The following is a 13,474-nucleotide window of genomic DNA, read 5'->3' on the forward strand; positions in this document are numbered from 1 at the left end:
CGCTTGAGACTGGGAGTGATTGCTCCCTACCCGTAGTACAGGAATCCCTTGTTAAGTGGGGTAAGCCATTTGATGATCTGTCCGCGGAGGACAGAAACCATGTTTGGTTTACGGATGGTTCAGCGAGGTACATAGGAGAGAAAAGACATTGGAAGGCAGTGTCCTATAATCCCATCACACAAAAATTGCTCAGTACAACTGGTGAAGGAAAGAGTAGTCAATTTGCTAAATTATATGCTGTTTACCAAGTTTTAAAACAAGAGTTACCTGGTACATGTCATCTTTTTACTGATTCCTGGTCCACTGCTAATGGACTGGCGGTTTGGCTACCAACTTGGCATTCTCATAATTGGGAATTGCATTCTAAAGAACTGTGGGGAAAAGAATTATGGCAAGAAATTTGGGAAATGCTCCCTGTAGGAAGGTACCTCCTGACTATGGTTGCCCCCAACTTTTTGCCCTGTGTTTTAGCTGGTTTTTGACATAGTCGACCTGGGGCCCTGCCAATCAGGACCCCAGGCCTACTGCTCTCTCTGTAAAATGGATTCCATATACCCTAGGTACATTTCCAATTGGTACTGGGCCCCCTTATCAGACCCTGTAACTCAGGGCATAGGTGTACCCAGGGCTGCCAGGGGCTGCAGCATGTATTATGCCACCCCTGGCTGGCCTCTTAAATTTGACACAACTGGCTGCATGACAGCTGGGGCAAAGTCGTGTAATCACCCCTTGCTGTAGGTATAGTATACCTATACCTAACCCTAAAATGGACACACAGATTCCTATCAGTCACTCCTATGGCAGGCCTTGACAATCCTGAAGGCAGAGTGCTTGGAATCGTGTGAGATGGTGCTCTGGCATGAGCTGAGCCTGTCTGCAGCTTGCGGAACCAAGTCCTAATAGCTGTTCCATGATATCGCATACCATATATTCTTAAGTGCATTATAATCCTCGCGGTTAAATGCTAACTTTGGTATTGCTTTATCAAAACATGTCGAGTAAGGTGTCATACGAATTGGAATACTAACCCCTCGCCAATTCTGGCGACGGGGTTAGCATTCCACCCTTCTAGAGGGACACGACATGTATGTAACTGTGAACCCCGGTTAAAGTTAACTGAAGCCTCAGCTCCACAAAATGGATGCTGCCACCACAGACACAAGTCTGACCCCCTGCAGCTGGGAGTCCTTCCAGCGAGGGGAGCCTGGACAAAGGGTTTCCTGTCAGGGGCGGTGCTAGCACCGTCCCAGACATGGTTTTGTGTATCCTGGGTAGGCAGGGCTTTACAGGAAGGTGACTGCTGAGTGGCACCCCGGTGCTCACTACGCATAGGCCGGTCAGAACCAGTTCCAGGGGCACACCAGCCCCTGGACTGGGGAAAGCCCGGCATGGCAGAGGGGTGTAACCACCCCCCTCCTAGTCCCACCCATAGGCAGGACCTAGTCACCGGGTCAGCCCCTTTTTTAGTATAAAGATGGGAGCGGGCCCCCTGTTAAAATTAGATCATCTTTGGAATCAAGACACGACTTTCTGCGAAAGGACTTCACGATTTCTTCATCAAGATTCTCCCTTGTGGCTAAGGAGTAGTCACCCTGCATCCGCAGGCACCATCCTAAAGAACACTGCGGTCTGCTGCAAGTCCTTCATCACGAATCCGACGACCCAGCTCGACGAGACCCGGCTTCCCTGGCACCTCTGACCTCTACTCACCTCTACAGCCAAGCTGAGAACCGTGAGTGCGACGAGACCTCGAGGGACCGACGATCGCCAAGACTGCAAGACATCTTTACAACAAGCCCACCGTGTCCTCCACTGGTGAGTGCTTTGGGGTCCGAGAAGCCCCAACCCTGCGCAGCTCCAGCACCCAAGATCAGCCTCCCTGCATCTCCACGATCGGCGTGGGGCCCTTCTGCTGTTTGCTGCGCACCGCGTTGTTTGGCTACTAGCCGGCTGGCTTGTGGCCTTCTGAACGACGCCCGACGACATCACTGCTGCTGGTCTGGTTGCTCCAGACTGGCCCTTGCTTCCTTCTTTAAGAGAGGCACCCCTAACCCTCCTGGTCCACTCCAGACGCCATTTTAGGTCCACCGCGTGGGCTTGAATTTGCCAAGGCTTTGTTGCCCAATCCTGGGTCCAGCGACGCCGACAGCTTCTATCTTCGTGGGACAGCTCGATCCTCCTTCCTGGTCGCGACAACGCCTCCTGGTCCGTAAGATCTTCGAGCACAGCGTCACCCACTCGCCTTGTCGAGGTGGCTACCATCCGGTGCCCTCCTGGTGCCCACTGACTACTGGCTAGTAGTCTCGAACTTGGTCCCCTCTGCTTTCAGGTGTCATCTTCCATCGATCCAGGCTTGGATCCACCGAACTTTCTTCACTGGTCGCCTGCCAGCAACTTCTTTCTTCCAGGCTCCTGGTCCGGCAACGAGGATTCCCGACGTCTTTTGAGTCCTATGCAGCTGCAGCCCCTGGGTTAGGTAACTTCGGCATTTCGGTGCCCCAGCATAGCCTCACTATCCAAGGGTCAGGATCCACTTTCGTTTTCTCCCTACCAGGTCGGGTTCGCCCGAGAACACTAACTTTGCAATTTCTAGCTACCATAGACTTTGTCCCGCATCTCGCGTGAGAATGCACCCACTGCACCCGAGTCCCCTGGGTCTCCTAGAAGTAATCTAACGATTCTATAGTCAAGTCCTAGCGATTCCAAAGCCTACTAGTACTGTACTTACCTGCTAGTAATTTCGCATTCCACTTTTCAAGTAAATGGTTTTCCGTGCCCCTCGGGCATTCGTATATACTGTGCTAACTTAAGTATTTTTGTAAGAGTTTTGGTTTGTGCTTAGTACCCTGTCCTCATAAAGAGTACAGGGCTGTTGTGATTCTTAATAAATATCTTGTTTATTTTCATAACACTTGTGTGGTGTCCTTTCACTTGGTGTTCAAGGGGTATATGTGGTATAACAGCTGGCTTAACAAGCCCTCTCGAGTCTTTAGCCTTAGACTGCTCGTATCCACGCTACTAGGATAGCTGGTCTATAAGGTTGACTTACAACCAATCATCAATAAGGGTTGCTGGACTGATACATAGTGTTCACTAGAATAGTGACCACTGCATATCAGGCCACCTTCTCACATTGGTGAGCAGCGGTTGGGATTTGAGCTTGCTGTTGTTTTACCACACGTATCCTAAGAATATCTTGTTGAAAGATCACATAAGTACTGTTAGTACATATAACTAAGCTTAGAATACTCTGAGTTCTACTGAACCAGCTGTTGCAGCTCCTCAAGGCTTAGCACACCTTGGCTGCAACTCTTAGCAAGGGATCAGTAGGTAAACACATAGTGTAGGTAGGTGCATCACTTACACCACACTAGAATCAGCATGTCAGACAAAGGAGGAAACTCTGAGTATCCCCTTGTGTCAGTGGACCCTCCACAGGTCCTTACTTCAAAATATGCTGCTCTTAGCTTCCATGAGATGAGACAAGTGTGTACCCTCAGGAAGCTAAAACAGGGGTCTAACCCCACCACCTCCTTTCTGATTGGTCTCTTAGAGGCTTATGATGCCAGTAGGGCTGGTAACCCAGACCCTTCTAATCCAGAGGGGAGTTTGCCCTCCTTACAGGGACCCTTTGATAGCCAGGAACATCCCCTCCAGGAAGCAGATGATGCTGAGGATGAGGATGAGGACCAGTTGTCAGGGGATGAGGCAGATAAGGGACAGGTAGAAGTCAATAGACTAACCAGGTCCAACTTAAGCAGACATGAGCTTGGTACTAGGGGACTCCTGGGCCCACTCTCAGGTCAGCTTAACATTGGGAATGGACGAGTTAGGTCTCTATCAAGAGGCTCTAACAGATCCCTTCGAACCAATGGCTCTCTCAACTCTTCTCACAGAGGGATGTCTTCCCCTAAGAGGAGAGTGTATGAAGCTGAAGAAAGGGCAATCAAACTGAGGATTGAAAGGGAAGAACTTGCCCTGGCCAAAGAGAGACTTGCCCTTGCTAGAGAGCAAGAATTATGTGGGCTACAGCCCACTGGTGGCAGCAATAAACCTAGCAATAGGGAAAGGAGTTTTGATACAAAGCACCTGAATAAGATAGTGCCCCCCTTTAAAGAAGGGGATGACATCCACAAATGGATTACTGCTTTGGAGAGAGCCTGCACTGTGCAGGGTGTTCCCCAAAGTCAGTGGGCAGCTATCTTGTGGCTCTCCTTTGATGGTAAAGGTAGAGATAAGCTCCTCACTACTAGATTTGAGGATGCTAACAATTACCAAATCTTGAAGAATACACTGGTTGATGGGTTTGGTTTAACCACTGAACAATACAGGATGCTGTTCAGAGACACCCAGAAAACTCAGTCTCAAGATTGGACTGACTTTGTTGATTGTGCCACTAAGGCTTTTGAAGGCTGGCTACTGGGTAGTAAGGTTACTGATTTTAAAGGATTGTATAATCTAATTATGAGGGAGCAAATCTTAAATATTTGTCAGAACCAGTTATTACATCAGCACCTGGTAGACTCTGATCTGACCTCTCCACAGGAATTGGGTAAGAGGGCAGACAAATGGGTCAGAACCAGGGTTAGGCCTAAAAACCAGGGTGGTGACCAGAAAAAGGAATCAACCAAGCCTCAAGAGAAGGGTGGGGATAAATCCACAGAGAAGACTTCCCAAGGGCCCCAAAACTCCAACAAGGGTGGTGGGTCCCAGAACACTCCTTCAGAACAGAAGAAACCTTATTGCCATACCTGTAAACAGGTGGGTCATTACAAAAGTGATGCCAGTTGCCCTAAAAATGGTAATAAGGGAAATGTACCCCCAGGTAATACTCCTAAACCTCCTTTTACCACTAGTGGTAATCCCCCAGGTGGTGGGAGTACCCCCAAGAATGTGGTGGGCATTACTTTGGGCAATCAGGAGGACTATGGCTTAGCCAGGTTCCCTGACCACACTCTTGTCTGTGAGACTGGCATGGGGTTTGCCAACTTCACTACTGGACCCCACATTTTGGGCAAGTATAGACAAGAAGTTTTAGTGAATGGTCAGAAAGTTGAGGCATTCAGAGACACAGGGGCCAGCCTCACCATGGTGAGTGACCATCTGGTCCCCTCTGCTCAACTGACCCCTGGTTTTACTTATCAGGTGACAGACATTCATGGAGTGAAGAGAAGGCATCCCATGGCAGTAGTCAAGCTCAGTTGGGGTAATGTCACAGGGCCCATGAGAGTGGCAGTGACAGATAACCTACCTGTAGATTGCTTACTGGGGAATGACCTTGAACTCTCAGCATGGGCTGAGGTGGAACAAGAAACTCATTCCAGAATGATAGGCCTATCCAGACAGGTTAGTGGGGCAGTAATAGCTACAGCCCCAGTCCAAGCACCATTCCTCCCTGAGAAGGTTGGAAGGGCAGTGGTAGCCACTGCCCAGGCTCAGACAGACTTTCCAGAACAGGATAGGAGGGCTGTGACAGTCACAGCCCAAACACAGACTGAGTGCCCTCCTGAAAAGGTTGGCAAGGTTGAAACGGTCTCAGCCTCTACTCAAACAGATAGTATTTATTTATTTATTTATTTAATGATTTTATAAAGCGCGTAGTAACTCAATGAGCATCCCAGCGCTGACCTGATTCTCCGAAGGTTTCTGCCAACCAATGAAATTATGTCTGCGGGAAAAGGAGGGTTTTCAGAGTTTTTCTAAACTGGAGATAGTTCGGTTCTGTCCTGAGTCTACGTGGTAGGTGGTTCCAATGTTTGGCCGTGTGAACCGAAAAGCGACGGCCGCCGGTCTTGGCTTTTCTGACTCTAGGGACAACGATGAAGTTTTCTGTACTAGACCGGAGGTCTCTCTCCGCTTTGTATGGGATTAGTACTTCTTTGAGAAGAGGGGGGCCGGTGTTGTTGAGGGTTTTATGGGCCAGACAGAGGGCCTTGAAGACGACCCTTTCTCTGACTGGGAGCCAGTGGAGAGATCTTAGAGCCGGTCTGGCGGAAGATCGGCCTGGAGTGCCGGTGAGTAGGCGGGCGGCGGCGTTTTGCACTTTTTGCAGTGAGTTCATGGTGGCTTCAGGGGCTCCCAGATAGATGGCGTTACAGTAGTCTAACCTTGCCAGGATTAGACCCTGAATGAGGAGCCTCCTTGCGGTATCAGGGAGCAGGGGGAAGATCTTCCTGCAGGCTCTAAGTAGTCCAAAACATGTCCCTGCCGTTTTCTTTGCCTGGGTTTTGAAGCTCATGTCCTTCTCGATCCACACACCAAGGCTCTTGACCTCTTCCTTGGGTGCGGGGGGATCACCTAGGCAGCTGGGCCAGAGGTGGGATGGCAGAGAGGGCCCCTTGTGGCCCATCAGGAGGATCTCGGTCTTAGACCCATTCAATTTCAGTGAGGTTGTGAAGCCTGAAACAATGGATCACTCCACTCAGACAGAGAGCATTGAGGAGGAAGAAGAGTCTTCCCCCTCCCAGACACTAGGTGAGAGCCAGCCTCCTCAGGGAACTAACTCTACCCCTGTTGAAGGAACTGCCCCAGAGGTAGTCAGGCCTAGCCTGGCAGAGCCCCTGATGGCAGTGGACCCTTCCCAGGTGGGACCCAGTCTGGAGCAGGTAACCTGCACCTCTCTACCCTGCCTCAGTCAGCCCAGGGCTGAAGAGGTCAGGGAGGCCAGTGGTGAACCCCAAAGGGCCCCCTGTCCAAAAGAACCCCTTAATCAGCAGATTAGGATCACTGAAGCTGGTAAACCTAGCCAGGTGAAAATAGAACAGACTCCTGAGGGATCCCCCTTAAAAGTAGTTAGGGAACTCCCACAGCTGGACACTGTTGGGCACAGCCAAACATGGGGCCTAAAAACCCCAGACCTGACCTGTCCCTCCAGTAAGCCAAACAGAGGGACTCAGCCTCCAGCTTTAGGTAGCCAGAGGCTGACCCTGAGAGCTCAGTGCATCTCAGCTAAAGAAAGAAAGGCACACATGATGAATGGTGATTGGAGGAAGTTGAGCCCAAAGGTAGAGGAGCCTCACTTCAGCACTCCATCCCAGCATCAGCCTTCTTCTTTCCCAAGACACACCAGAGGCAGAGATTCCCTATGGTGGAGACCCTCAGATACCCTTAGGGTGAGGGGTTGCCTAGTGGACCATGACACAGGGGGAAACCAAGCCAGAGCTGGTCCTTCCTTATATGGCCACTTAGGTAATAGAGGCTTACCTGGACAAGGATAGCCTTATCTCCTTTCGTTTGGGGGGGGGGGTGGTGTAGGAAGGTACCTCCTGACTATGGTTGCCCCCAACTTTTTGCCCTGTGTTTTAGCTGGTTTTTGACATAGTCGACCTGGGGCCCTGCCAATCAGGACCCCAGGCCTACTGCTCTCTCTGTAAAATGGATTCCATGTACCCTAGGTACATTTCCAATTGGTACTGGGCCCCCTTATCAGACCCTGTAACTCAGGGCATAGGTGTACCCAGGGCTGCCAGGGGCTGCAGCATGTATTATGCCACCCCTGGCTGGCCTCTTAAATTTGACACAACTGGCTGCATGACAGCTGGGGCAAAGTCGTGTAATCACCCTTTGCTGTAGGTATAGTATACCTATACCTAACCCTAAAATGGACACACAGATTCCTATCAGTCACTCCTATGGCAGGCCTTGACAATCCTGAAGGCAGAGTGCTTGGAATCGTGTGAGATGGTGCTCTGGCATGAGCTGAGCCTGTCTGCAGCTTGCGGAACCAAGTCCTAATAGCTGTTCCATGATATCGCATACCATATACTCTTAAGTGCATTATAATCCTCGCGGTTAAATGCTAACTTTGGTATTGCTTTATCAAAACATGTCGAGTAAGGTGTCATACGAATTGGAATACTAACCCCTCGCCAATTCTGGCGACGGGGTTAGCATTCCACCCTTCTAGAGGGACACGACATGTATGTAACTGTGAACCCCGGTTAAAGTTAACTGAAGCCTCAGCTCCACAAAATGGATGCTGCCACCACAGACACGAGTCTGACCCCCTGCAGCTGGGAGTCCTTCCAGCGAGGGGAGCCTGGACAAAGGGTTTCCTGTCAGGGGCGGTGCTAGCACCGTCCCAGACATGGTTTTGTGTATCCTGGGTAGGCAGGGCTTTACAGGAAGGTGACTGCTGAGTGGCACCCCGGTGCTCACTACGCATAGGCCGGTCAGAACCAGTTCCAGGGGCACACCAGCCCCTGGCCTGGGGAAAGTCTGGCATGGCAGAGGGGTGTAACCACCCCCCTCCTAGTCCCACCCATAGGCAGGACCTAGTCACCGGGTCAGCCCCTTTTTTAGTATAAAGATGGGAGCGGGCTCCCTGTTAAAATTAGATCATCTTTGGAATCAAGACACGACTTTCTGCGAAAGGACTTCACGATTTCTTCATCAAGATTCTCCCTTGTGGCTAAGGAGTAGTCACCCTGCATCCGCAGGCACCATCCTAAAGAACACTGCGGTCTGCTGCAAGTCCTTCATCACAAATCCGACGACCCAGCTGGTCAAGACCCGGCTTCCCTGGCACCTCTGACCTCTACTCACCTCTACAGCCAAGCTGAGAACCGTGAGTGCGACGAGACCTCGAGGGACCGACGATCGCCAAGACTGCACGACATCTTTACAACAAGCGCACCGTGTCCTCCACTGGTGAGTGCTTTGAGGTCCGAGAAGCCCCAACCCTGCGCAGCTCCAGCACCCAAGATCAGCCTCCCTGCATCTCCACGATCGGCGTGGGGCCCTTCTGCTGTTTGCTGTGCACCGCGTTGTTTGGCTACTAGCCGGCTGGCTTGTGGCCTTCTGAACGACGCCCGACGACATCACTGCTGCTGGTCTGGTTGCTCCAGACTGGCCCTTGCTTCCTTCTTTAAGAGAGGCACCCCGGACCCTCCTGGTCCACTCCAGACGCCATTTTAGGTCCACCGCGTGGGCTTGAATTTGCCAAGGCTTTGTTGCCCAATCCTGGGTCCAGCGACGCCGACAGCTTCTATCTTCGTGGGGCAGCTCGATCCTCCTTCCTGGTCGCCGACAACGCCTCCTGGTCCGTGAGATCTTCGAGCACAGCGTCACCCACTCGCCTTGTCGAGGTGGCTACCATCCGGTGCCCTTCTGGTGCCCACTGACTACTGGCTAGTAGTCTCGAACTTGGTCCCCTCTGCTTTCAGGTGCCATCTTCCATCGATCCAGGCTTGGATCCACCGAACTTTCTTCACTGGTCGCCTGCCAGCAACTTCTTTCTTCCAGGCTCCTGGTCCGGCAACGAGGATTCCCGACGTCTTTTGAGTCCTATGCAGCTGCAGCCCCTGGGCTAGGTAACTTCGGCATTTCGGTGCCCCAGCATAGCCTCACTATCCAAGGGTCAGGATCCACTTTCGTTTTCTCCCTACCAGGTCGGGTTCGCCCGAGAACACTAACTTTGCAATTTCTAGCTACCATAGACTTTGTCCCGCATCTCGCGTGAGAGTGCACCCACTGCACCCGAGTCCCCTGGGTCTCCTAGAAGTAATCTAACGATTCTATAGTCAAGTCCTAGCGATTCCAAAGCCTACTAGTACTGTACTTACCTGCTAGTAATTTCGCATTCCACTTTTCAAGTATATGGTTTTCCGTGCCCCTCGGGCATTCGTATATACTGTGCTAACTTAAGTATTTTTGTAAGAGTTTTGGTTTGTGCTTAGTACCCTGTCCTCATAAAGAGTACAGGGCTGTTGTGATTCTTAATAAATATCTTGTTTATTTTCATAACACTTGTGTGGTGTCCTTTCACTTGGTGTTCAAGGGGTATATGTGGTATAACAGCTGGCTTAACACGCCCTCTCGAGTCTTTAGCCTTAGACTGCTCGTATCCACGCTACTAGGATAGCTGGTCTATAAGGTTGACTTACAACCAATCATCAATAAGGGTTGCTGGACTGATACATAGTGTTCACTAGAATAGTGACCACTGCATATCAGGCCACCTTCTCACACTCCCACAAAGTACTGTTACAATCTTTCATGTGGATGCTCATACACCGATAGACTCCCTTGACAAATTCTTTCATAACATTGCAGATGAGATATCTAAAATTGCTGAGGCAGTGGTGGACATGCAAGATTCTGATTTGGCGGGATTGGCGAAATGGGCCCACCAGAAAGCAGGACATTTTGGAGAGAGAGCCACTAGCAGGTGGACTGCTGATCGAGGAATTTATATTCCTTTAAATTTGATTAAAGACACAATATTGCACTGTCCTATCTGTCAACATTCCAGACAACGAAAAGTACCCCAAATTGTTAAAGGACATTTACATCGAGAAAAATTGCCCGCTCAAATTTGGCAAATTGATTATATTGGTCCACTCCCTATGAGTAAAAATTGCCAATATATTTGCACCATGTTGATACATACAGTGGCCTTTTAGTGGCCTTTCCCTGTAAGCGAGCTACCCAAGTGAATACCATTAAAACATTGGAATTGATTATGCTCTATTATGGTGTTCCATTTCAAATTCAATCTGATAATGCATCCCATTTCAAGGGAAGATTGGTGCAGGAATTTTGTGTGGAGAATAAACCATATTATCCACAGGCAGCAGGTCTTATTGAGAGAATGAATGGTTTGCTAAAAGATCAATTACGAAAATTAACTGACAATAAATATAAAAATTGGAGAGATTATTTGTTTCAGGCACTGTTAATTTTGAATAATCGTCCCTTTTTGAATGCTGAATCTCCATTAATGCGTTTATTTCCTCCAGCTATTGATGCCAAGCCAAATACAATTGACAATACTGTAATGTATTGGGAAATTTCCCCTGGAGCATTAGCTCCATGCAGAGCAACCCCAGGTTCTGCAGGCTTAGACCTGCATGCCATGAACGATATCATAATCAAAAGCAGAGATCGAGTTATCATTGAGACTGGTGTTGGTGTCTGTATACCAACTGGAAATTTTGGACTGATTGCCCCTAGATTGGGCCTGGCCTTAAAAGGCGTTCAAGTACTAGGAGGAGTCATTGACAGTGATTATCAGGGAGAGATTAAGGTGCTCCTGCTGAATAGCAGTGAGGTTGATTTACCGATTCATAAAACTGACCGAATTGCTCAGTTGCTACTCATGCCTGTTTTCAGTGGTGAGATTCAGAAAGGCACTGCCCCAACTTTGCTAACTGTACGAGGACAAAAAGGTTTTGGCTCCACAGATAATCCAGGAGCAAGAGTGTGGGTGCAATCGCCTAAAAATCCCCCTGAACAAGCTGAACTTATTGCAACCGGTCATGATAACACAATTCTTGTCATGAGACCAGGGAACGATAGCTGGGAAGCAGTCCCGGCTGACAAATGTTACTTACGAGAATGAATAATGCCTGTATTTGACTTTCTTTCAGATCACTCTCTGGACTGCTGTTGCAGGATGTGCCGGCCTTGGACTCCTTTTGGTCTGCTACGTCGGGAAAGGAGGGTACCCACAGACTTTGGTTGATTTGATACCCGAGTACCGAGTTCCTTTGCTGTGTGGGATTCATCATCTAACTTTTGGACTACCCTGGCACGAAGGGTGACGAACTCTCCACATTTCTGTTTAACAGCGATGCGTTCGGTGACTGACATATTAGCGACCTGTTTGGTTGCTGTCCCTGCTTCGTTGGAGACTTTAGCCCATATCTTTAATATATCAAATGCCCGTCCTAATGTTATTCTTGGAGACTTTGCCACGCACGAGTACTGTCCTTTGTGTACTGTGCTTTCAGATCCAACACCCCCGATTCATTCTCAAATAATTACGTATAATATCACACAAGGTGATTTATGATTTTTCCTTACCTGTGATCCTAATGCAATTACTGAATGTGTGCGTTTAAAATTGAAAGGAGCAACTTCTTTTTCAGCTCATGAACAAACTTTGTGTTCCCGAAGATCCCTGAAATCATGTATTTCTGTTAAAAATAATATGACTTGCAAGAGCTTAGTAGCTACCCCTAGTCATTATCGTACAATGCTCTTACCTTCTGGATGGCTTTTCTCTTGTGGTAATACGTCCTGGCCCTACATTCCCGCAAATATTTCTGGAGGACCTTGTGCCATCACTAGACTGAGCTTATTGATGTTTTCTTCACATCCCAATACACATTCCCGTGTTGTTCGTGATGCTGTGATGTTACATGATGATTGTGACTCTACACTACATTAATATTCCAAATCTGAATATATTAGTTTAGCTTTCTCAATTATAGGTGTTCCAGCCTTAGCCGTCTACAATGCGAAGTCCATTGGGAAGTTGGCCTGCTGGATGGTTAAATCTATTAATCATACTTCTACAATTTTATCTGACATGTTACTAGACGCCCAGGGTGAACACAGAGCTATTTTGCAGAACCGGGCTGCCATTGACTTTCTTTTGCTCAAACATGGACATGACTGTTCTGACTTTGAGGGCTTTTGTTGCTTCAATCTATCGGATCATACCAGATCCACTCAGGCTCATATTCACAAACTTCGTGATTTGACTGAAGAAATTAGAAAACACATTGACCAGGGCTGGTTTGACTGGCTCTTCAATTGGTTGCCTGACTTACATTCTTTGTGACAGATATTAGGGGGTATCATGATTACTATTAGCATTTTAGTAGCTATTTGCTGCTTTATTCAGTGCATTCCTTCCTTACTCCAGATTTGTAGATGTAATACAAGAAATAGATCAGTTAATTTTGTTTCATATTATTCCTCTACGGATGTTAGTTCCATTTAGCGAATGATTAGTAGCCTAAAGTCAAGGGTGAAATGTTCTGACCGACTTTTTCGGCCCTTTCTTGAGGGAAGGTGATTGGAGGTGACTTTAGTCTGCTATCATTCTAATAGAAGGATTAGGTAAATAGAGCCTATTCACAAGGCATTTGACACAATCCCGTACCCTTTTCCTTAGATCAGGGCTTATAAATCTATGTTAAGGGATAGATTCATTAGTATTAGTGATAATCCGTCCTTTTATAAGAGTGCTAGTATACTTTCCATGGAGTTATACTTATTTCGGGCCTTGTAGGCCTCAAACGGGAGAGACTCCATCTTTCTTTCTGCCCCGACAGCTTGAGATGCTTCTACGTCAAATGTAATGTTTTAGTTACGAGGTGTTGTTCGCTTGGAGAGAACCGGCTCAGGCTGGCCCTTATCGAAAGACTGTATTTTTCTCCGTGTCGAAGACATAACATCAGATCGGCCGACTGAGAACGTGTCCTCGGTACGGGGAGGTACAAGAATTTCGTGGGCGGCAGGTTACTGGCCGTAACTTTCCATGAAGGGACAAGCCTCCATATTAGCGAAAGCATGAGGCAGTGAGTTAGTCAGTCTGTAGGCGGCAGCTAGTCGTTAGCATCAATGCAATTAATCCTTTCAAGGCAGACAGTCGCCATTTTGAAGTCCGAGAAAGACCGAGAAGCTGAAACTCTCTTAGAAAGATTGAAGTTATTTTAGTTAGAGCAGCTGGTGAGCTTTGACA

This window comes from Lissotriton vulgaris, chromosome 1_2 (assembly GCF_964263255.1).
Source record: "Lissotriton vulgaris chromosome 1_2, aLisVul1.2, whole genome shotgun sequence".
NCBI classification, from domain to species: domain Eukaryota; kingdom Metazoa; phylum Chordata; class Amphibia; order Caudata; family Salamandridae; genus Lissotriton; species Lissotriton vulgaris.